Source organism: Bubalus kerabau, chromosome 7 (assembly GCF_029407905.1).
Source record: "Bubalus kerabau isolate K-KA32 ecotype Philippines breed swamp buffalo chromosome 7, PCC_UOA_SB_1v2, whole genome shotgun sequence".
Lineage (NCBI taxonomy): Eukaryota > Metazoa > Chordata > Mammalia > Artiodactyla > Bovidae > Bubalus > Bubalus kerabau.
The window spans coordinates 34,094,745-34,118,665 of record NC_073630.1 but is presented as its reverse complement, the minus strand read 5'-3'; the positions used below and the strand labels follow the sequence as shown (position 1 = coordinate 34,118,665).

The 23,921-nt window shown below is 39.4% G+C and overlaps 1 long non-coding RNA gene across 4 annotated transcripts in view; it reads right to left on the bottom strand.

Annotated features, from left to right (window-relative positions):
- Positions 1 to 595: 595 nt before the first annotated feature.
- Positions 596 to 23,921, bottom strand: part of LOC129657640 (uncharacterized) — a 37,313-nt gene continuing 13,987 nt past the window's right edge. Inside the window, exons 3-5 of one of the 4 annotated variants that reach the window (XR_008716928.1) lie at positions 19,605 to 19,676; positions 6,064 to 6,133; positions 3,648 to 4,409 (exon numbers count right to left, since the gene is read on the bottom strand). This is a non-coding gene — a long non-coding RNA (uncharacterized LOC129657640). Of the gene's footprint in view, positions 1,844 to 3,647; positions 4,410 to 6,063; positions 6,134 to 19,604; positions 19,677 to 23,921 lie in introns of those variants that run through there. The other 3 variants (XR_008716929.1, XR_008716926.1, XR_008716927.1) reach the window with 3 other exon arrangements.

Genomic DNA, 23,921 nt, shown 5'->3' with positions numbered 1-23,921 from the left:
AGAAAAACACCTACTTCTGTTTCATTGACTACACGAAAGCCTTTGACTACGTGGATCACAACAAACTGTAGAAAACTCTTCAAAAGATGGGAATACCAGACCACCTTACCTGCCTCCTGAGAAACCTGTATGCAGGTCAAAAAGCAACAGCTAGAACTGGACATGGGACAAGAGACTGATTCCAAATTGGGAAAGGAGTACGCAGAGAACACCATGCGAAATGCCAGGCTGGATGAAGCACAAGCTGGAATCAAGATTGCCAGGAGAAAGATCAGTAACTTCACATATGCAGATGACTCCACCCTTATGGCAGAAAGCAAAGAGGAATTAAAGAGCCTCTTGATGAAAGTGAAAGAGGAGAGTGACAAAGCTGGTTTAAAACTCAAATTCAAAAAACTAAGATCATGGCATCCGGTCCCATCACTTCATGGCAAATAGATGGGGAAACCATGGAAACAGTGACAGACTTTATATTCTTGGGCTCCAAAATCAAGTCATGAAATTAAAAAAAGCTTGTGCCTTGGAAGAAAAGCTGTGACCAATCTAGACAGCATATTAAAAAGTAGAGACATTACTTTGCCAACAAAGGTCCGTCTAGTCAAGGCTATGATTTTTCCAGTAGTCATGTATGGATATGAGAGTTGGACAATAAAGAAGGCTGAGAGCCAAAGAATTGAACTGTGGTGTTGGAGAAGTCTCTTATGAGTCCCTTGGACTGCAAGGAGATCCAACCAGTCAATCCTTAAGGAAATCAGTCCTGAATATTCATTGGAAGAAGCTCCAATACTTTGGCCACCTGATGCAAAAAACTGACAAACTGGAAAAGACCCTGATTCTGGAAAAGATTGAGGGCAGAAGGAGAAGGGGATGATAGAGGATGAGATGGTGGGATGGCATCATTGACTCTACGGCCATGAGTTTTAGCAAACTCCAGGAGTTGGTGATGGACAGGGAGGCCTGGTGTACTGCAGTCCATGGGGTTGCAGAGTCAGATACGACTAAGCGACTGAAGTGACTGTAGAATACTTTACCTTCAAAGGTGTCCTTCCAAAATGAAGGAGACACCTATGGTCAATTAATCTATAACAAAGGAGGCAAGAGTATACAGTGGAGAAAATAACAGTCTCTTCGATAAGTGGTGCTGGGAAAACTGGACATCTACATCTAAACAAATGAAATTAGAATATTCCCTAACACCACACATATAAATAAATTCAAAATGGATTAAAGACCTTAATGTAAGGCCAGATACTATAAAAGTCTTACAGGAAAACGGAGGCAGAACACTCTTTGACATAAATTGCAAGAATATTTTAACCCACCTCCTGGTATAATGGAAATAAAAATAAACAAATGGGATTTAATTAAAACTTAAAAGCTGTTGCACATCAAAAGAAACTGCAAACAAAAAGACAGTCCACAGAATGAGAGAAAATGTTTGCAAACAAAGCAACTGATAAGGGATTAATCTCCAAAATATGCAAGCCATCATGCAGCTCTCGTAGAACGCAATGGCAACACACTCCAGGACTCTTGCCTCACAAATCCCATGGATGGAGGAGCCTGGTGGGCTGCAGTCCATGGGGTCGCTAGGAGTCGGACACTACTGAGCGACTTCACTTTCTTTCTTTTTTTTTTTTTTTTAATTTTATTTTATTTTTAAACTTTACATAATTGTATTAGTTCACTTTTCACTTTCCTGCATTGGAGAAGGAAATGGCAACCCGCTCCTTTGTTCTTGCCTGGAGAATCCCAGGGATGGGGAAGCCTGGTGGGCTGCCGTCTATGGGGTCGCACAGAGTCCGACACGACTGAAGTGACTTAGCAGCAGTAGCATGCAGCTCTAGGTCAAAACAAACGAACAAAGAAACCAATGACTCAAATGAAAAATGGGTGGAGGATCTAAATAGATATTTCTCCAAAGAAGACATACAGAGGATTTAAAAGCATCTGAAAAGATGCTCAAAATCTCTATCAGAGAAATGCAAATCAAAACTACGGTGAGGTATCACCTCACAACTGTCAGAATGGCCATCATAAAAAATCTACAAATAAAAGCTGGATAAAGGGAACCCTCCTACACTGTTGGTGGGAATGTAAATGGTACAGCCCATAGGAAGAACTGTATTGAGATTTCTTAAAATACGAAAAATAGAGCTACCATATGACCCAGCAACCCTACTCCTGGGCATATATCCAGAGAAACCCATAAGTCAAAAAGATATATTCAGCCCAATGTTCATAACAGCACTATTTACAGCAGGCAAGAGAGGGAAGCAACCTAAATGCCCATCGACAGAGGAACGGATAGAGAAGATGCAGTACATATATGCAATGCAATGTTACTCAGCCATAAAGTTAATTAAATAACGCCATTTGCAGCAACATGAATGGACCTAGATCATATCGTACTGAGTGAAGTAAGTCAGACAAAGACAAATACATGGTATCACTCACATGTGGAATCTAATTTTAAAAAGGATGCAAATAAACTTATTTACAAACTAAAAACAAACTCACAGATTTGGGAGGAAAACTATGGTTATCAAAGGGAAAAGATGGGGGGAAGAAAAAAACATAAACACAGTATTATATATAAAATTGGTAACCAACAAGGATCTATGGTGTAGCACAGGGAACTACTCAATATTCTATAATAACCTGTATGGGTAAAGAATCTGAAAAAGAATGAATATATGTATATGTATAACTGAATCATTTTGCTATACAACTGAATCTAACATAGCATTGTAAATCAACTATATCCCTATAAAAATTTTTAAATATTTTAAAAATTATATTAAAAAATGATGGAGATAGAGCTGTCTTTTAGGGAAACAGAATCTGAGGGATTTCATCACCACAAGACGTGCCTTAGAAGAAATGCTAGCAGGTGGAGCTTTTCACACTGAAATGAAAAGACAATAACTAACACGAAACATATCAAAGTATAAACCAATGGTAAAGGTAAATATATAGCCTAATTTAGAATACTGTAATACTGTAATAATGTGTAAATCTCTATTAACTGCAGTATACAGTATTAAAAACAAGAATAAAAATAAGCGTTCAAAAATAATAGCTACAATAATTAGTTATGAATATACAATATAAAAAGAAATTATGACATAAAAACAGAGAAGGCGATGGCACCCCACTCCAGTACTCTTGCCTGGAAAATCCTATGGACAGAGAAGCCTGGTGGGCTGCAGTCCATGGGGTCGCGAAGAGTCGGACACGACTGAGCGACTTCACTTTCACTTTTCATTTTCATGCATTGGAGAAGGAAACGGCAACCCACTCCAGTGTTCTTGCCTGGAGAATCCCAGGGACGGGGGAGCCTGGTGGGCTGCCGTCTCTGGGGTCGCACAGACTCGGACACGACTGAAGCGACTTAGTAGTAGTAGTAGTAGTATGACATAAAAAACATAAAATGTGGGTAGAGGACTAAAAGGGCAGAGTTTTTGTATGCAACAAAGCTAGTATTAGCTTAAAACAGTGTTAGAGGGCATTCCCTGGCAGTTCACAACTCTGGACTTGCACTGTAGGGCGGCCCAGTTGGATCCTTGGTTATGGAACTTAGATCCGACAAGCTGCATGGCAGGTCAAACAAAGAAACAAACAAAAAACACTGTTGCGGCTATAAGGTGTTTTATTCAAGCCTTATGGAAACCACAAAGCAAAAACTTGTAATAGATACACAAAAGACAAATCAAAGCATACCACTACAGAAAATCAAACAATAAAGACAGACAGCAAGAGAGGAAGGAACAAGGAAAGCACTCAAAAAACAGCAATCAGTGACACTCCTATATATTAACAAATTAACGGAAAAATAACTTAAACTATCCTATTTACAAGAGTATCAAAAACGTGGAATAAATTTAACCAAGTAGGTGAAAGATCTGTACACTGAAAACTGCAACATATTGATGAAAGAAATTAAAGATAGCAATAAATGAAAGAATATCCTGTGTTCATCTGTTGCAAGAATATTATTAAAATGTCCACACTACCCAAAGCAATCCACAGATTTAATGCAGTCCCCATTAAAATTCCAATGGCATTCTTCACAGGAAATCCTAAAACTTTACGGAATCATAAAAGATCCCTAAATGGTAAAGTACTCTAGAGCAAGAAAAACATAGCTGGAGGCATCATACTTTAGGATTTCAAGTTATATTGTAAAGACATAGAAATCAAAACAGTATTGTTCTGGTGAAAAGACAGACACACAGACTAGTAGAATAGAATAGTTCAGAAATAAACCCATGCATATATGGTCAACTGGGCTTCCTCATGGTTCATCAGGTAAAGACACTGCTTGCAATCCAGGAGATGCAGGTTCGATCCCTGGGTCAGGAAAATCCTCTGAAGAGGAAATGGCAACCCACTGCAGTATTTCTTGCCTGAAAAATCCCATGGACAAAGGACCCTGGTAAGTTACAGTCCAAGGGTTCGCAAGGAGTCAGGCACATCATTACAAGCCATCCATCCATCCATATGGTTAACTAAACTTGGACAAAGGCACCAAACGTATACAATGGAGAAAGGATAGCCATTCCAACAAATGATGTTGAGAAAACAAGTTATCCACATGGAAAAGAGTGAAAGTGGACCCCTATCTCACACCATACACAAAAAACCAATTCAAAATTATTTAAAGATTTGAATATAAGACCTGAAACTGTAAACTCTTCAGAAGAAAACATAGAGCAAATCTCCTTGACATTGGCGGAGGCATTTTTTGACTTTAACATCAAAAGCACAGGTAACAAAAAATGAAAACAAGTAGGGCTACATCAAAATAAAAAACTTCTACACAGCAAAGGAAACAATTTAAAAAATGGCACAACCAAAATAAAAGCTAATTAAAAACTGCACAAATGAATAGGATAGATATTTTTCCAGAGAAGACATACAAAAAATCAACAGTTATATGAAACAGCCATGAAATTTAAAGATGCTTGCTCCTTGGGGGAAAAAAAGCTATGATCAACCTAGACAGCATATTAAAAAACAGAGACATGCATGTATGGCAAAACCAATACAATATTGTAAAGTAAAAATAATAATAATAATAATAAAGAATCATAAAAAGCAAAAAATATAAAAAAATAAAAAGCAGAGACATTACTTTGCTAACAAAGGTCCATCTAGTCAAAGCTATGGTTTTTCCAGTGGTCATGTATGGATGTGAGAATTGGACTATAAAGAAGGCTGAGTGCTGAAGAATTGATGGTTTTGAACTGTGGTGTTGGAGAAGACTCTTGAGAGTCTCTTGGACTGCAAGGAGATCCAACCAGTCAATGCTAAAGGAAATCAATCCTGAATATTCATTGGAAGAAGCTCCAGTGCTCTGGCCACTTGATGCGAAGAACTGACTCATTGCAAAAGACCCTGATGCTGGGAAAGATTGAAGGCAGGAGGAGAAGAGGACAACAAAGGATGTGATGGTTAGATGGCATCACCGACTAAATGGACATGAGTTTGAGCAAGCTCCAGGAGTTGGTGATGGACAGGGAAGCCTGGTGTGCTGCAGTCCATGAGGTCGCAAAGAGTTGGACATGACTGAGTGACTGAACTGAACTGATATGAAAAGATGCTCAACATCAATAATTATAACGAAAATTAAATAAAGCCCACAATGAGATACCACCTTATCCTTGTTGAGGCAGCTATTACCAAAATGTCAAAAGATAAGTGTTGGTGAGGATGTAGAAAATAGGACCCCTGTATACTGTTGGTGTTTTTATAGCCATTATGGAAAACAGAGTGGATTTTCCTCAAAAAATTAAAAATAAAACCATCATATGATTAAGTAATCCCATTTCTGGGTATATATGCAAAGGCAATAAAATCATCATCTCAAAGAGATAACTGCACACTCAGTTGATTGAGGCACTAGTCACAGTCACCAAGATATGGAAACAATCTAAGAATACAGCTATGGATGAATAGATCAAGACTATACACACACACAATAGAACATTGTAAAGACCAAAAAAGAAAGACATATTGCCATGTATGACACAAAAGACAAATACTCCTGATCTCACTTACATGTAGCATCTAAGAAAAAAACCCAAATTCGCAGCAGCAGCGTAGAATGGTGGTTACCAGGGTCTGGGAACTAGGAGGAAAAGGGAGATGTGAGTCAGGGGGACAAACTCTCAGTTATAAGTTCTAGAGACCTAATGGACTTAATGATGACTATTTTAATAATAATGCATTGCATACTTTGCCAACAAAGGTTCATATGCTCAAAGCTATGGTTTCTCCAATAGTCATGTACAGATATGAAAGCTGGACCATAAAGAAGGCCGAGTGCTGAAGAACTGATGCCTATGAATTGTGGTGCAGGAGAAGACAGAGAGTCCCTTGGACTGCAAGATCAAACCTTGCAATCCTAAGGGAAATCAACCCTGAATGTTCAGAAAGTTCTAATTCAGGAAGGACTGATGCTGAAGCTCCAATAATTTGGCCAGCTGATGGAAAATTTCACTCACTGGAAAAGACTCTGATGCTGGGAAAGACTGAAGGCAAAAGGAGGAGGTGGTGGCAGAGAATGAGATACTTAGATAGCATCACTGACTCAGCGGACATGAATTTGAGCAAACTCCAGGAGATAGTGGAGGACGGAGGAGCCTGGAGTGCTACAATCAATGGGGTCCCAAAGAGTAAGACATGACTTAATAACTGAACAACACTATACATTTGAAATTTGTTAAGAGAGTAAAGACAAAATGTTTTCACCACAAAAAGGGTGCAAGTAACTCTTGGTGAATATGTTAATTACCTTGATGATGGTAGTCATCTCACAATGTATATGAATATCAAAACGTATAGTACAACCTAACTATACAACTTTTATATATCATAAAAAAATTGGGAAAAAGAAAAAGCAATTACCTTTCTCAACTTGGTAAAGATATCTATAGAATACCAACAGCTAACATCATACTTAGTGGTGAAAAACTGAACACACATCCCCTATGATTAGGAACAAGGCAAAGATGCGCTTCCTCACAACTCCTAGTTGTCATAAAAACTCATACATAAGAACTCATACAATAACAAAAAGTATACAGATTGGAAAAAGAAAGAAAAAAAAATTTTTTAACAAATGGCAAGATTGCTGATGTCAAAAACCCCAAATAACTGACAAGAAAACTCCTGGAATAAATAGGTGAATACTGGAAGGTTGCAGAATACAATGTTGCTGCTGCTGCTGCTAAGTCGCTTCAGTCGTCCGACTTCAGTCGTCCGACTCTGTGCGACCCCATAGACGGCAGCCCACCAGGCTCCCCCGTCCCTGGGATTCTCCAGGCAAGAACACTGGAGTGGGTTGCCATTGCCTTCTCCTATACAATGTTAATACAAGTAATTCAATTGCTTGCCTACCTAGCAGCAATAGACAATGTGAGATGCAAAGTTTAAAAGAATACTATTCATAGTAACGAAAGACTAATAAAATATATGCAAGATCTGTATACAGGAAACTACAAACTCTGATGAAAGAAATCAAGAAAGATATAAATTAACAGAGAGATACTCCATGTTTGTAATAGCTCAGTCAGTAAAGAATCTGCCTGCAGTGCAGGAGACCCGGGTTCCATCCCTGGGTTGGGAAGATCCCCTGGAGAAGGAAATGGAAAAACACTCAAGTACCCTTGCCTGGAAAATCCTAAGGACAGAGGGGCCTGGTGGACTCAAAGAGGGTCACAAAGAGTCGGACATGACTGAGCAACTGACACTTTGACACTTTCATGGATGGGAAGCCATAATACTGTTACAATGTCATTTCTTCTCGACTTGTTCTATAGCTTCAATGCAACCCAGTCAAAACCCCAAGAGGAGGGCTTGTAGATAATTGACAAAATGATTCTACATTTTATATGAAAAGGCAAAAAACGTAGAATAGCCAACATAATACTGAAGAAGAACATAGGTGGACGACTTAACACTATCCAATTTCAATACTTATAAAGCTCCAGTAATCAAGTTATCCCTGGAGTAGGAAATGGCAACCCACTCCAGTATTCTTGCCTGGAAAACTCTACAAACAGAGGAGCCTGGCTGACCACGGTCTATGGGGTCACAAAGAGTCGGACATGACTGAGCGCGTGTGCACGCACGCGCGCACACACACACACACACAATCAAGTAATCAATAACAGCATGGTATTGGTGAAAGAATAACACACTGATCACTGGACCAGACTAAAGAGCCAAAAAACAGACCCAAACAAAGAGAGTCAATGAATCTTTGACAAAGGAGAAAAGACAATCCAATGGAGAATGGATTTTTTTCCAACAAAGGACGCTATATTTGAAGCAAATTGAATGTCTATATGCAAAAACATGAACTTAACATAGACCTTATACTTTTCATAAAAATTAACTCAAAATGCATCATAACCCCCTCCCCCAAACAATGGAAAGCTATAGCACTTCTTCTATAGTGTCCGAGTTTCCTCTAAAAATATAAAAATTCTAGGAGAAAAAGATATATGTGATTTTGTGTTGGTGACTTTTTTTGTTTTAGATAAAACATGAAAAGACTGTCCATAAAAACTGTCAGCTAAACTTTTGCTTTGTGAAAAACACTGTTAAGAAAATGAAAACACAAGTCAGACTGGAGGAAAAACCTTGCAAAACACATATCTAACAAAGGACTTGGACCCCAAACACACAAAAACTCTTAAAAGTCAACAACAGAAAAACATAACCGTAATTCAAAAAGACACAGAGACCTCAAAGTTCATTGCAGTAACCTAAACATCCATCAACAGAGGAACGTTCACTGTGTACATATACATTGTGATATTATTCTGCAATTAAAAGGAATTAAATTTACAATACTGTATGGCACCCCACTCCAGTGGTCTTGCCTGGAGAATCCCAGGGACGGGGGAGCCTGGTGGGCTGCCGTCCATGGGGTCGCACAGAGTCAGACACGACTGAAGCGACTTAGCAAAGCAACTATACTCCAATTTTAATAATATTGCAAGAAATTACAGTTGCTGTGCTAAACAGTCATTTTTAAATCAGAGGATAATTTTGTATCAGCTATCATAAAATAAGCTGTAAGTGCAAAAAAATAGGCAAGAAGCTGTTGGACACCTCAAAGTATGTATACAGATGGCAAATGAGCATACGCCTCATTACATACCATTAGGAAATCACAAATTAAACAGCAAAGTGACAGCACTGCACGCTCAATTGGGTTAAAAATTTTTTTTAATATATTTATTTATTTGGTTGCACTGAGTCTTAGTTGAGGCATGTGGGATCTAGTTCCCTGACCAGGGATCGAACCTGGGCCCCCTGCATTGGGAGCCCAGAGTTTTAGCTACTGGACTACCAGGGAAGTCCTGGTTAAAATTTTTTAAAACCTGATACCAGTTGGTGATGTGCATGTGAAACAACAGGAGTCCTCATTCTTTGCTGGTGGGAATATAAAACCGTACAACAAATTACCAGACAGTGTGTTCATTTCTCTCAAAGCTAAACGTAGTCTTACCACAGACTCCAGCAATCACACTCCTATATATTTACCCAGATGGATGAAAATGTATGTCCACTCAAAAATCTATATTAGAAGGTTTATAGCAATATTCATACCCCAGACTACAAGCAACCAAGACAGCCTCAAAAGGTAAATGGGTAAACAAACTGCTACACTGTTACAATGGAATGTGTTTTTAGCAGAGGGATTAAAAACGAGGTACTAAATCACAAAAAATTATGTATAACTCTTAGTTCTATATTGCTAAGTGAAAGAAGCTATTCTGAAAAGGTACATATGTGATTCCAATTATAAGATATTCTGGAAAAGATACATGTCTAGCAATGGTGAAAAAAAATCAATGGTTGGCAAAGGTTTAAGGATGAACTGAACAGGTGAAACACAAGACATTTTTTAAGGTTATGAAGCAATTCTGTATTGATACTGCGCCAGTGAATAAATGACACTGAATCTGCCAAAACTTATGGAATTTTACAGTACAGAATGAATCATAAAGCAAATTTTAAAAATTTATCACATAGGATATCAGGGAATCCACAGATGGACTGCAGAATGTGACTATATAATCTAACCGTATTTCAAATGTATCACTTCAGTTCAGTTGTTCAGTCATGTCCAACTCTCTGCGACCACGTGAACTGCAGCATGCCAGGCCTCCCTGTCCATCACCAACTCCCGGAGTCCACCCAAAGCCACGTCCATTGAGTTGGTGATGCCATCCGACCATCTCATCCTCTGTCATCCCTTTCTCCTCCTGCCCTCAATCTTTCCCAGCATCAGGGTCTTCTCAAATGAGTCAGCTCTTTGCATCAGGTGGCCAAAGTACTGGAGTTTCTGCTTCAGCATCTGTCCTTCCAGTGAACACCCAGGACTGATCTCCTTTAGGATGGACTGGCTGGATCTCCTTGCAGTCCAAGGGACTCTAAAGAGTCTCCTCCAACACCACAGTTCAAAAGCATCAATTCTTCGGCGCTCAGCTTTCTTCACAGTCCAACTCTCACATCCATACATGAACACTGGAAAAACCATAGCCTTGACTAGATGGACCTTTGTTGGCAAAGTAATGTCTCTGCTTTTTAATATGCTGGTCATAACTTTGCTTCCATGGAGTAAGTGTGTTTTACTCTCATGGCTTCATTCACCATCTGCAGTGATTTTGGAGCCCAGAAAAATAAAGTCTGACACTGTTTCCCCATCTATTTGCCATGAAGTGATGGGACCGATGCCATGATCTTAGTTTTCTGAATGTTGAGCTTTAAGCCAGCTTTTTCACTCTCCTCTTTCACTTTCACCAAGAGCCTCTTTAATTCTTCACTTTCTGCCATAAGGGTGGTGTCATCTGCATATCTGAGGTTATTGATATTTCTCCCGGCAATCTTGATTCCAGCTTGTGCTTCATCCAGTCCAGCGTTTCTCATGATGTACTGTGCATATAAGTTAAATAAGCAGGGTGACAATATACAGCCTTGACGGACTCCTTTTCCTATTTGGAATCAGTCTGTTGTTCCATGTCCAGTTCTAACTGTTGCTTCCTGACCTGCATACAGGTTTCTTAAGAGGCACGTCAGGTGGTCTTGTAGTCCCATCTCTTTGAGAATTTCACAGAAGAGTGTGAGGGGAGAAGTACTCATCAAGATAACTATGGAAAAGAGTGGAGTCTGTAAGACTAAAAGCAAAAGAAACTGTATGTAAGTACTGCTGCTGCTGCTAAGTCACTTCAGTCGTGTCTGACTGTGCAATTCCATGGACAGCTGCCCACCAGGCTCCTCTGTCCACGGAATTCTCCAGGCAAGAACACTGGAGTGGGTTGCCATTTCCTTCTCCCATATAATCAGTATACACTGATAAATTTGTTTCCCGTGGGGCTGTTGGTTAGTAATTTATACAACTATACACGTAGGTATGTGTGTTAGTCACTCAGTCATGTGAGTCTGTGACCCCATCGACTCTAGCCTGTCAAGTTCCTCTGTCCATGGAATTTTCTAGATTAGAATACTGGAGTGGATTGCCATTTCCTTCTCCAGGGGGTCTTCCTGACCCAGGGATCAAACCTGGGTCTCCTGCGTTGCAAGCAGAATCTTTATGGTCTGAGCCACCACACTGCTGCTGCTGCTGCTAAGTCGCTTCAGTCGTGTCCGACTCTGTGCAACCCCATAGATGGCAGCCCACCAGGCTCCCCCATCCCTGGCATTCTCCAGGCAAGAACACTGGAGTGGGTTGCCATTTCCTTCTCCAAGGCATGAAAGTGAAAAGTGAAAGTCAAGTTGCTCAGTTGTGTCCGACTCGTAGCGACCCCATGGACTGCAGCAACGATATACAAAATAGATAAGCAACAGGAACTTTGTATAGAACAAAGAACTATATCCAATACCTTGCAATAACCTATAACAGAAAAGAAGCACTTTGCTGTATACCTGAAACACTGTAAATCAACTATATTTCAACTTTTACAAAATAAAATAATAAAAAAAATAAATAAATTGGTTACAGCTCAATTTAGAAAGTTACCTTTCACTTTGGTTAGAATCTAAGGTCTATAGGTAATAGAGTCTATATCCATTACATTGGGTACATTCTCTCAAAATGATATGGGAAGGAGGCTTCCAGAATGTGCACCTGATTTTTCCATCAAACAGCTTAAAAGGCTTCCCAGGGTTTTTATACTCTATTATTCCTGATTTTTAAAGTCTTCTAGTGATAAAGAATAACAATGAAAAATACACCATTAGAGGCTGATTGTGAAATGACAGACTGCTATAACAAATAAAACCAATTCTACCTTAATAATCCACACACAAATCTCTTCCTTAGGAGAGCAATAACAACTGTTTTGCTCTAGAGATCATCTTAAAGCCCAGCTGCTGCTACTGCTGCTGCGAAGTCGCTTCAGTCGTGTCCGACTCTGTGCGACCCCATAGACGGCAGCCCACCAGGCACCCCTGTCCCTGGGATTCTCCAGGCAAGAACACTGGAGTGGGTTGCCATTTCCTTCTCCAAAGCCACCATACTAGAAGCAAACATATAAACGAAAAGCGGCTGGTTTGAATGGAAAATAAGTAACATAAATGAATGGTGAGGTAAGGGAAGAGGCTAGAGTGATTCATGTAACAATGCATTAGAGTTAGAGACGTCAATAGGAACTCATATATAGCCTAATGTAGAGTGGGCTACAGATGATATTTTCCAGTATATGTATATGTAGCGGGTATTATACATACACATCTCCTTGATCTGTCAGCTGAGAGGCCCTATAAGAAACAATACTGCAACAACAGTGTGCACCCTTAATGCCCAGATCTTCATACCATTCTCCAATCAAAGGAACTAGCTCAGAGAAATGGCTGGTTCTAGAACTGCAGCAGGACATAAACAAGATGAGCCTGGTATATCCATGATGCCACTATGTAAGGAAGCGTTTAAAAACAATAACACCCCACAGTGATGGGAATGTATCAAAGGGAACACTGGAGCCAGTGAAAGGGCTTCCAATGGCCAAAGCTGAAACAGCTTGATGAACAAAATTAAGTGCTATTGATATAAAAACTCAAGATAATGAAAATATTCCTAAGTCCATCGTGACACAATTAAATGATCAAATAAATTAATAAATGGAGGGGACAGACAAGTCTTCTGTGCATAAGAGTTAAAAATAATTCATGTCTCCTTCCAGGAAGTGGAGCATCACTATCCACTCCTTATTTGTAGGCTGTGCAGGATGACTTTCTTTCAAATAATAGTTCACAAAGAGAATGTTTACAGTGGAGAAAACTGAGAAGCTGAACAATCAAGCTGATCAAGGTTTAGCATCAGTAGTGATGTCACAGTGAGATGGGTATTATGTACCCTGAAATATATGATAAAAATGGCACATTCTCTCTGGAGTTTTTCTTCCTCAAACATATAACTCTGGTCTAATCATGAGAAAAGCATCAAACCCCAATAGAGAACATTCTCTGACCAGTATCTCTCAAAAACCGTCAAAGTCATCAAAAATAAGAATGTCTAAGAAACTATCGCTGCCAATACGAGTGTAAGGAAATGTTACAACTAAATGTTATGTGGTCTCTTGGAATAGAAAAATGACAATGGATAATAACTTAGGAAACCTGAGTTAGTATGAACTTTAGTTAATATTCAGTTCTGTTCAGTTGCTCAGTCCTGTCTGACTCTTTGTGACCCCATGAACCACAGCACGCCAGGCCTCCCTGTCCATCCCCAACTCCAGGAGTTTACTCAAACTCATGTCCATTTAGTTGGTGATGCCATCCAACTATCTCATCCTCGTTGTCCCCTTCTCCTCCCACCTTCAATCTTTACCAGCATCAGGGTCTTTTCAAATGGGTCAGTTCTTTGTATCAGGTGGCCAAAGTATTGGAGTTCCAGCTTCAACATCAGTCCTTCCAATGAACACCCAGGACTGATCTCCTTTAGGATGGACTGGTTGAATCTCCTTGCAGTCCAAGGGACTCTCAAGAGTGTTCTCCAACACCATAGTTCAAAAGCATCAATTCTTCGGTGCTCAGCTTTCTTTATAGTCCAACAACACATCCATACATGACTACTAGAAAAACCATAGCTTTGACTAGACAGACCTTTGTTGGCAAAGTAATGTCTCTGCTTTTTAATATGCTGTCTATGTTGGTCATAACTTTTCTTCCAAGGAGCAAGCTAATTAATTAATTAATATGTATATAAGCGAATTAACTAATATTACTGTATCAATATTGTATCATTAATTCTAACAGATGTACCATACTAATGTAAGATGCTAATGACAACAGAGAAAATTAGATGTGAAGTATACAGAAACTCTTTGTACACTTTTTTTTCCTATAAATCTTAAATAAGGGGTTTTTGTTTGTTTGTTTAGTTACTGTTACAGAGAGGTTATGAAAGTTTACTCTGACAGAAAAAAGTTGACCAAATTACAGAATCCCTGCCCTAATTCTACACACATATGTGTATAGAATACCATGATCAGTGGGATAGTCAACCTAAAAAGTATATTTCTTTGAGGCCCAGCTCCTAAAAATTAGAACCAAGTGATTAGTTTAGGAAACATCTGATAAATATGAGACTTTCTCAGCAAAGCACTCACTGGCATACCAGTACAGTTTGTGAATACTAGCATTTGTTCAGAAAAGAAGCCACCGCTTCATCAAATTATGATTTTGGCATTCTACATCGATGTCCAACAAGTACTTCCAAACACGGAGACCGGATAAATGGGGCTCACGTTCAATTGTAGCATTTGAGACTTCCTTTTTTTTTTTTTGCTGTGTAAAACAGCCATCCTATCTGAGATTTTAGAGATTCTTACACTATGTCCATGAATCTTGGTTGATTCTGAAACAGTTTCTGCTTATTATCTAATGATAAGAAGCGGGGAGGAAGGTAAGGAGGGAGACGTCACCTGATTATCTTCATGCCTCATTCCAAGCAAACGTGACAACAGAGGCAATAATTACTCTCCTCTGTCCTTTAAAACCTTAATTTCTTTGCTCCTTTGAGTAAATATGGCATATAGCTAATGACTGATTGAAAGTCTCCCAGCAGAAACCTAATGCCCTTGCCTCCTAAGCCTGGGCTGGATTCAGGAATCACATGGGCACACGAGGATGCCTGCCTGGGTTAATCACTTTGTGTAATAAAGTATATGGAATCAGTTCTGCTGTGTCAAGTGTCTGTTCATATATCCAGCATGACAGCTTTGTAAGCTAAGAGTTATTTTTTTGGCCAAGTAATTTAACTTCCCTGGGCCTCCATTTCCTCATGTGCGAAGGGGGAGTTTGTGCCAGATTCTAATAGCCATCTCAGTTCTGTCAATCCACATCCAGCCCAAGATTTACTTGAGACTCAGAACTTTTGTGCTGTTATTTCAGCACATGGTAATTCTATCTTCATTGCTTTTCAGAAAATTTGACTTCAGCTTGAGTTACAAATTTGTCTATCAACCTTATTGCCCATTCTCCATTTCTGACAGTCCATTTACCAAACCAAAAAATTTAGAAAATTTTTATGTCCCACAGAGCAAAGGTCTACAATTTTATGACATTTTAATTTATTCTTTTTCATTCTAAATATTTTCAAGAAGTATACTCATTTCCCGGGGCTGCCATGATAAACTACCATGATCTGGCTGGCTTAATCACCAAAAATGTATTGTCTCATAGTTTGGAGGCTGGAAGTCACAAATTAAAGTGTTGGAAGTGCTGGTTCTCTCTTTGGTCTGGAAGGAAGACACTGTTCCCTGTCTCTCCTAGTTTTCTGGTAGCCTCAGGCATTCTCCAGTGTCTTTAAATTGCTTTCTATCACATTCTATTTCTGTGCCCAAATTTCCTTTTTATAGACACCAATCACATTGAATAGAGCTAACCCTAGCGACCTCATCTTAATCTGATCTGCAAAGACCCTATTTTCAAATAAATTCACGTTCACACGTACTGAGGATTAGGACTTCAACATCTTCATTGTTGAAACACACAATTCAAATCATGACATGAAAGGGAAAAACTGTTAGTCCTAATAACAGGTAAAAATATTTCCTCTTCCAAGTTTGACCTTTATAAAATGATAATGTCATCTGATGTCTAGTTGGTATAATCTTGCTTTCATTTCATATTCATATAGCTTTCTTTTTCTTCTCCTTTTCCCCTTCCTCCACTCTTTCTTCCTTTATATATGAAAATCCAAAAACTTGACGTAGACTTTTAAGCTTTCTGTTTTTTTCTTTTAATTATCTCATTCATCAAGTTAGCTTCAGCCAATGTGGATCAGATGGCTAGAAAAATGTAGCGCTTAACCCCTGAAAGAGGGAGAGTTAAGTGCAAGTGAGAGAGGAATCAGCGTGAAATGAATAGTGGGCAAGGAAAGCGGAGATTATATACTTGCAAGTCCATTAACCTAGGCTTGGCTAGTTTAAAAAATTGCTTGTAAAGCTGCTGATAAAATTTGTACAATTTGGACTTCCCTGGTGGTTTGGTGGTAAAGGATCCACCTGCCAATGCAGGGAACATGGGTTGGATACCTGGTCCAGGAAGATTCCACATGCCAAGAAGCAACTAAGCCCACACACCACAACTACTGAACCCACACTTGAGAGCTTACTCTCTGCAACTACTGAGCCCACATCCTGCAAATATTGAGTCTAGAACCTGCTCCCCACAACAAGAGAAGCCACTGCAATGAGGAGTCCAGGCAGGGCAACTAGAGAGGAGCCCCTGCTCGCCCCAACGAGAGAAAGCCTGCACCCAGGAACGAAGACCCTGCACAGCCAAAAAATATAAATAAAAATGTTTTTTAAAATTTGTACAATTCTTCTTGGTTATAATGGGACACCCCCCTCACCCCCAGCCTATTGTCATGGAATAAATTGGCTCTGGTTTGAAATTTGTACTTATAATAAAGCACTGTGAAATACACCTTGAACTTACCACTAGCAAGAGAAACATAGTACAAAAGCCAATTAAGCTCACCAGAAAAATCTACTTGAAGTTCCTGGATCTGAGACTGGTAAGCAATTAGCATCTCTGTGCTTAGCACTTATTAGTAAAGAGGATTCTAATGCTGAAAGGCATGTAGTGTATTCAAAATTGTTTGCTCCTCCTTTGAAAGGCATGACAGACACATGGAAGAAGAGTTTGTCTCTGTCCTCACCCATGGTAAACCTTCCTTCCACCACGTATGTATGCAGTATGTCTAGAAGTTTCATGCCAAATGCATGGAACTATTTTATGATTCAGCAAATTCAGTAAAGAATGATTTTCAGACTCGTTTGAAGTCCAGCTGAAAGATATTTTTAATAATCTTAGGTCCAAGAAAAACTCTGAAGCATCATTTTGTTTCCTTCATGCATTTTTGCTCAATATAAATTGCTTCAGTGGTTTCTGGAACTGCAGTATAGAAAGTATTATTCTTTTTATCCACATTTATTATCATGGGTTAAATATATTCCCTATATTTCTATGTTATCACCTTCTTTGTGTATCTATGCCAAGTTGTACTCTAAGATTGTAAACTGCCGTACCAGTACTCCCTAAGCTGTGGTGTGCATAAAATCACTGAATTTTATTTTTAAAATGCATGTTTGGGCCATTATCCCAACGGATTCTTAGTAAGTAAATGTAAGAGAGACCCAAGAACCTGTACTTGTAACAAGCATCGTCTATGGAGCTGATGCAGCTGGTCCTTGGACCTAACATTAGGAAACAAACATGAAGGATAGGGACTAATTCCATTTAAGATGATTTATACCATGCCAAGGGCTTCTCTGGGGTTCAGATAATAAAGAGTCCACCTGCAATGTGGGAGACCTGGGTTCAGTCCCTGGGCTGGGAAGAATCCCCTGGAGGAGGGCATGGCAACCCACTCCAGTATTCTTGCCTGGAGACTCCCATGGACAGAGGAGCCTGGTGGGCTACAGTCTACGGGGCCCCAAAGAGTTTGACACGACTGAGCGACTGAGCACATGCTATGTCAAGAGATGTTTGCTTCTAGGTGTTGACTACTGCTAATTGCCTAAGTATTCCTTATAGCCAACTTGCTGTACAAAAATGGAGTCTTACATGGTTCACTAGCTACTGAGAAACAGACTAAAGGGTTGATGGATTTTTCCCCCTCCCTGGGTAGAAGAGATGGCCACTAATTCCTAGACAAGTTACTCAAACCCCTTCTTTTCTTCGGTCCATACAACCCCCTTGGCTACAGTTCTTAAGGATATCTATTCTCTCTCTGACTGACAACGTATGAATGAAAAAGTGTTTAGAGTTAAAAAGATTGCTCATTTCTCTTTGTTGTTTCTCCGTATGTCACCTGCCTTTACATTTGTCTGATGTCGGTTGTGCGTGTTTGTGCAGCTCAGTCGTGTCCGACTCTCTGCGACCCCATGGACTGTAGCCTGTTTGGCTCCTCTGTGCATGGATTTTCCAGGCAAGAGTACTGGAGTGGGTTGCCATTTCTTCCTCCAGGGGATCTTCCTAACCCAGGGATTGAACCTGCATCTCCTGAGTCTCCTGCATTGGCAGGCAGATTCTTTGCCACTGAGCCACCTGGATGCATTTATTTTATCAGTTGCAAAAATAATGCACATGAAGGAAAGTACCTGGTAGACAGCGCCATGACACCAGGGGTGAGGTTTCTGTATGAAGACCTCTTAACTCAGTGCCCCACAGCTGCTTCCGCTGACCCTGTATGGTGCAGTGTAGCATCCTCTGCCCCCTTGCTCCTTTCTAGCCCCCTCGATACTGTGTCATTGACAATCTACTTGTCTGAATCCCACTGTCATTTCTCACTGAGGGCAGGAATTACGTCAAGACCATCTGTGTATCCACAACTCTTGGCAAAACGACTGACTTAAAGGAGACAATGAAAAAACCAATCATCTAATGAATGAATCAATAAACCAACCTCCTGAAAAAGGAGAGCCAGTTTCTCCCACAAGCTTCTAGGAAAATTTCTAGTTTTTCCAGCCGTATTAGATCCGTACAGAAACCCATGCTGCTGCCCAACTGGTTCATCACATCTCAGCCCTGCATTGCGTCTGCTTCACTAGATTTGTTTTGGAAGCATGGGTTAAGGAAAGATTTAGAAAGACATCTAACTTCAACTCTCAAACATGAGATGTTCAAAGTAAAGGGCAAGCTTATGAAGGGGGATGTGTATGCGTGTGTGCGTGGTAAGTGGGAAGTTAAAGGCATTCTCACAGCTTATAAAGTTTCTAAAACTAACCTTTCACAACTGAATTTACATTTATAAATCTACAGATTAGGGATGTGTTCAAGGCCTTAATTTTTAAACAGCCTTTCCTCAGGAGAAGTTACAATGGATATCACAGAAAAACAAAGGATCATAAGAGACTACAAGCAACTATACACCAATAAAATGGACAACTAGAAGAAATGGACAAATTGTTAGACAGGTACAATCTTCCAAGAATAAACCAGGAAGAAAGAGAAAATATGAACAGATCAATCACGAGTACTGAAATTGATTAAAAATCTTTTAACAAAAGTTCAAGACCAAATGTCTTCACAGGCAAATTCTATTCAACATTTAGAGAAGAGTTAACACATACCTTTTGAAACTCTTTCCAAAAATTGCAGAGGTAGGAACACTCCAAAGCTGATTCTATGAGGCCACCATTACCCTGATACCAAAACCAGATGAAAATGTCACAAAAAAAGAAAATTACAGGCCAATATCACTGGTGAACACAGACACAGAAATCCTCAGCAAAATACTAGCAAAGCAAATCCAACAGCACATTAAAAGGATCATACACCATGATCAAGTGAGATTTATCCCAGGAATACAATGATCTTTCAATATCCACAAATCAATCACTGTGATCCACCTCACCAACAAACTGAAGACTAAAAGCCATACGATCATCTCAATAGATGCAGAAAAAGCTTTTGACAAAATGCAATACATTTATGATTAAAAAGAATCTCCAAAAAGTGGGCACAGAGAGAACCTATATCAACATATACAGGCCATATAAGACAAACCCACACCAAACATCATTCTCAATGGTGAAAAATTGAAAGCACGCCCTCTAAGATCAGGAATAAAACAAGAATGTTCATTCTTGCCACCATCATTCAACACAGTTTTGGAAGTCCTAACCATGAAGAAATCCGAGAAGAAAAGAAATCAAAGGAATCCAACTTGGAAAAGAAGAACTAAAATTATCACTGTTTGCAGATGATGGGACACCATACGAGAAAACCCTAAAGATGTTATCAGAAGACTTCTAGAGCTCAGTGAACTTGGTAGAGTGACAGGATACAAAATTAATACACAGGGGCTTCCGTGGTGGTCCAGTGGTTATGACTTTGCTTTCCAGTGCAGGAGTTGCAGTTTTGATTCCTGGTGAGGGAGTTAAATTCTACATGGCTCAAGACGAAAAAAATTAAATCATGAAACAGAAACCATGTTGTAACAAATTCAATAAAGACTTTAAACATGATCCACATGAAAAAACCTTTAAAAATTAATACGCAGAATTCTCTTGCATTCCTATATACTAACAACGAAAGATCAGAAAATAGAAATCAAGGAACCAATCCCATTTCATCAAAAAGAATAAATACCTAGGAATAAACCTATCTTGGAGAAGGCAATGGCAACCCACTCCAGTACTCTTGCCTGGAAAATCCCATGGATGGAGGACACGACTGAGCGACTTCACTTTCACTTTTCACTTTCCTGCATTGGAGAAGGAAATGGCAACCCATTCTAGTGTTTTTGCCTGGAGAATCCCAGGGACGGGGGAGCCTGGTGGGCTGCCATCTATGAGGTAGCACAGAGTCGGACATGACTAAAGCCACTTAGCAGCAGCAGCAAACCTACCTTAGGAGGCAAAAAACCTATACTCAGAAAACTGTAAGATATTGATGAAAAAAATCAGAGATGACAGATGGAAAGATATACCATGTTCTTGACTCGAAGACTCTGTATTGTGAAAATATAGATTAAATATTCTATCCAAAGCAACATACAGATTCAGTGCAATCCATAACAAATCACCAATGGTATTTTTCATAGAATTAGAACAAAAAATTTCCCAATTTTTATAGAAACACAAAACACCACGAATAGTCAAAGCAATCTTAAGAAAAATAGAGCTGGAGGACTCAGACTCCCTGACTTCATACTGTACTGAAAAGCTACAGTCATCGAAAAAGTATGGTTCTGGCACAACAGAAATACAGATCAATGGGACAGAATTGAAAGCCAGAGATAAACCCACACACCTACAGTTGCCTAATAAAAGGGGCAAGAATGTACAATGAAGAAAAGGAAGCCTCTTCATGTAAAAGGATGAAAGTAGAACACGCCCTAACACCAATCACAAAAATAAACTCAAAATGAATTTAAGACCTAAATATAAGGCTGGATACTGTAAAATTCTTAGAGGGAAACACAGGCAGAACACTGTGACATAAAATCAAAGCAAGATCTTTTTTGACCCACCTCCTAGAGTAATGAAAATAAAACCAAAAATAAGCAAATGGGACCTAATTAAACTTAAAAGCTTTTTCACATCAAAAGAAATCAAACAAGTCAAAAAGAAAATCCTCAGAATGGGAGAAAATATTTGCAAATGAAGCAAGTGACAAAGGATTAATCTCAAAAATACACAAGTAGATCAAGAAACTCAAAATCAAAAAAAGTCTCAATGAAAAAATGGATGGAACTAACGCATATATATGGAATTTAGAAAGATAGTAACAATAACCCTGTGTACGAGACAGCAAAAGAGACACTGATGTATAGAACAGTCTTATGGACTCTGTGGGAGAGGGAGAGGGTGGGAAGATTTGGGAGAATGGCATTGAATCATGTTAAATATCATGTATGAAAAGAGTCGCCAGTCCAGGTTCGATGCACGATACTGGATGCTTGGGACTGGTGCACTGGGACGACCCAGAGGGATGGTATGGGGAGGGAGGAGGGAGGAGGGTTCAGGATGGGGAACACATGTATACCTGTGGCGGATTCATTTTGATATTTGGCAAAACTAATACAATTATGTAAAATTTAAAAATAAAATAAAATAAAAAATGGATGGAAGACCTAAATAGACATTTCTCCAAAGAAGATATACAGATGGCCAACAAACAATGAAAAGATGCTCAACATTACTAATTATTAGAGAAATGCAAATCAAAGCTACAATGAGACATCATCTCACACCTGTCACAATAGCCATCAAAAAAAAAAAAAAAAAACCTACAAACAATAAATCCTGGAGAGGGTACAGAGAAAAGGGAAACCTCTTACACTGTTGATGGGAATGTAAACTGATACAGCCACTATCAAGGCTCCTATGGAGGTTCCTTAAAAAAGGAAAAACAGAATTACCATATGACCTAGCAATTCTACTGCTGGGCATAAACCTGGAGTAAAACCTGGGTATAAACCTGGAGTAAACCATAATTTAAAAAACACACGCACTCCCGTGTTCATTTCAGCACTATGTACAATAGCCAAGACATGGAAGCAACCTAAATGCCATCGATACAAGAATAAAGATATGCTACATATATACAATGGAATATTATTCAGCCATAAAAGGGACAAATTTGTGCAAATTACAGAGACGTAGAGGGACCCAGAGACTATCATACAAAGTGAAGTAAATCAGAAAGAGAAAAACAAATCTAATAATATCCCTTATATATGGAACCTAGAAAAATAAGACAGATGAATTTACTTGCAAAGCAGAAATAGAGACAGACAGAGGCATAGAGAATGGATGTATGGATACCAAGTGGGGAAGTGGGGGATGAATTTGGGAAACTGGGATTGACATATAAACACTATTGTGTATAAAATAGATAACTAACCTATGGTAAGAACCTACTGCATAGCACAGGGAACTCTACTCAGTACTCTGTAATGGCCTGTATGGGAAAAGAATACTGGAGTGGGTAGCTGTTCCATTTTCCAGGGGATCTTCCCAACCCAGGGATCGAACCTAGGTCTCCAGCATTGCAGGTGGATTCTTTACCAGCTAAGCCACAAGGGAAACTTTGAGAATACTGGAGTGGGTAGCCTTCTCCAGCAGATCTCCCCAACCCAGGAATTGAACTGGGGTCTCCTGCTTGGCAGGCAAATTGTTTACCAACTGAGCCATCACGGAAGCCCTCTGTAATTGCCTGTATGGGAAAAGAATCTTAAAAAGAATGGTTGTATACACATGTGTAACTGATTCTCTCTGCCATATACCTGAAACTAACACAATATATTACATCAACTATACTCCAATAAAAACTAAATTTAAATTAAAAAAAAATTTGGAGCCTTTTCTTTCCTCCATTTTCAGAAAACACTGCGTCCCTTTGTATAATACATTTGTATTTTTTTTTACAATATGAATTGGATATAAGTTGGAAAAGGAAATATGGTGATTTGGGAGACTTTATCATCCACTGTCTTCTAAAATGCCCTTCGTGCCCCAGGACCCTGGAATGAAATGAAGACTATCCCACTAGTGTCTCCGAGTGGAAAGAAATCTACCCACAATGCAGGAGACCTGGGTTTGATCCTTGGGTTGGGAAGACCTCCTGGAGAAGGAAATGGCTACCCACTCCAGTATTCTTGTCTGGAGAATTCCACGGACAGAGGAGCCTGGAGGGCTACAGTCCCTGGGGTCACAAACAGCCGGACACAACCGAGCGACTAACACTTTACCAAGAAGAGGAAAGGAAAACTTGTCTCCCTAGCATTCTCCTGCCCCATTCCCATTCAACCATAACTCTTGAAGCTGAGCTATGTTATCTACTTTTGATACATCCTAAATAGAAAAATAAATGCTGGCATTTGTAACTGAGCCTTTAACTGTAATGCTGTTGAGTCAATAAGACATGTCTGACTCCCATGG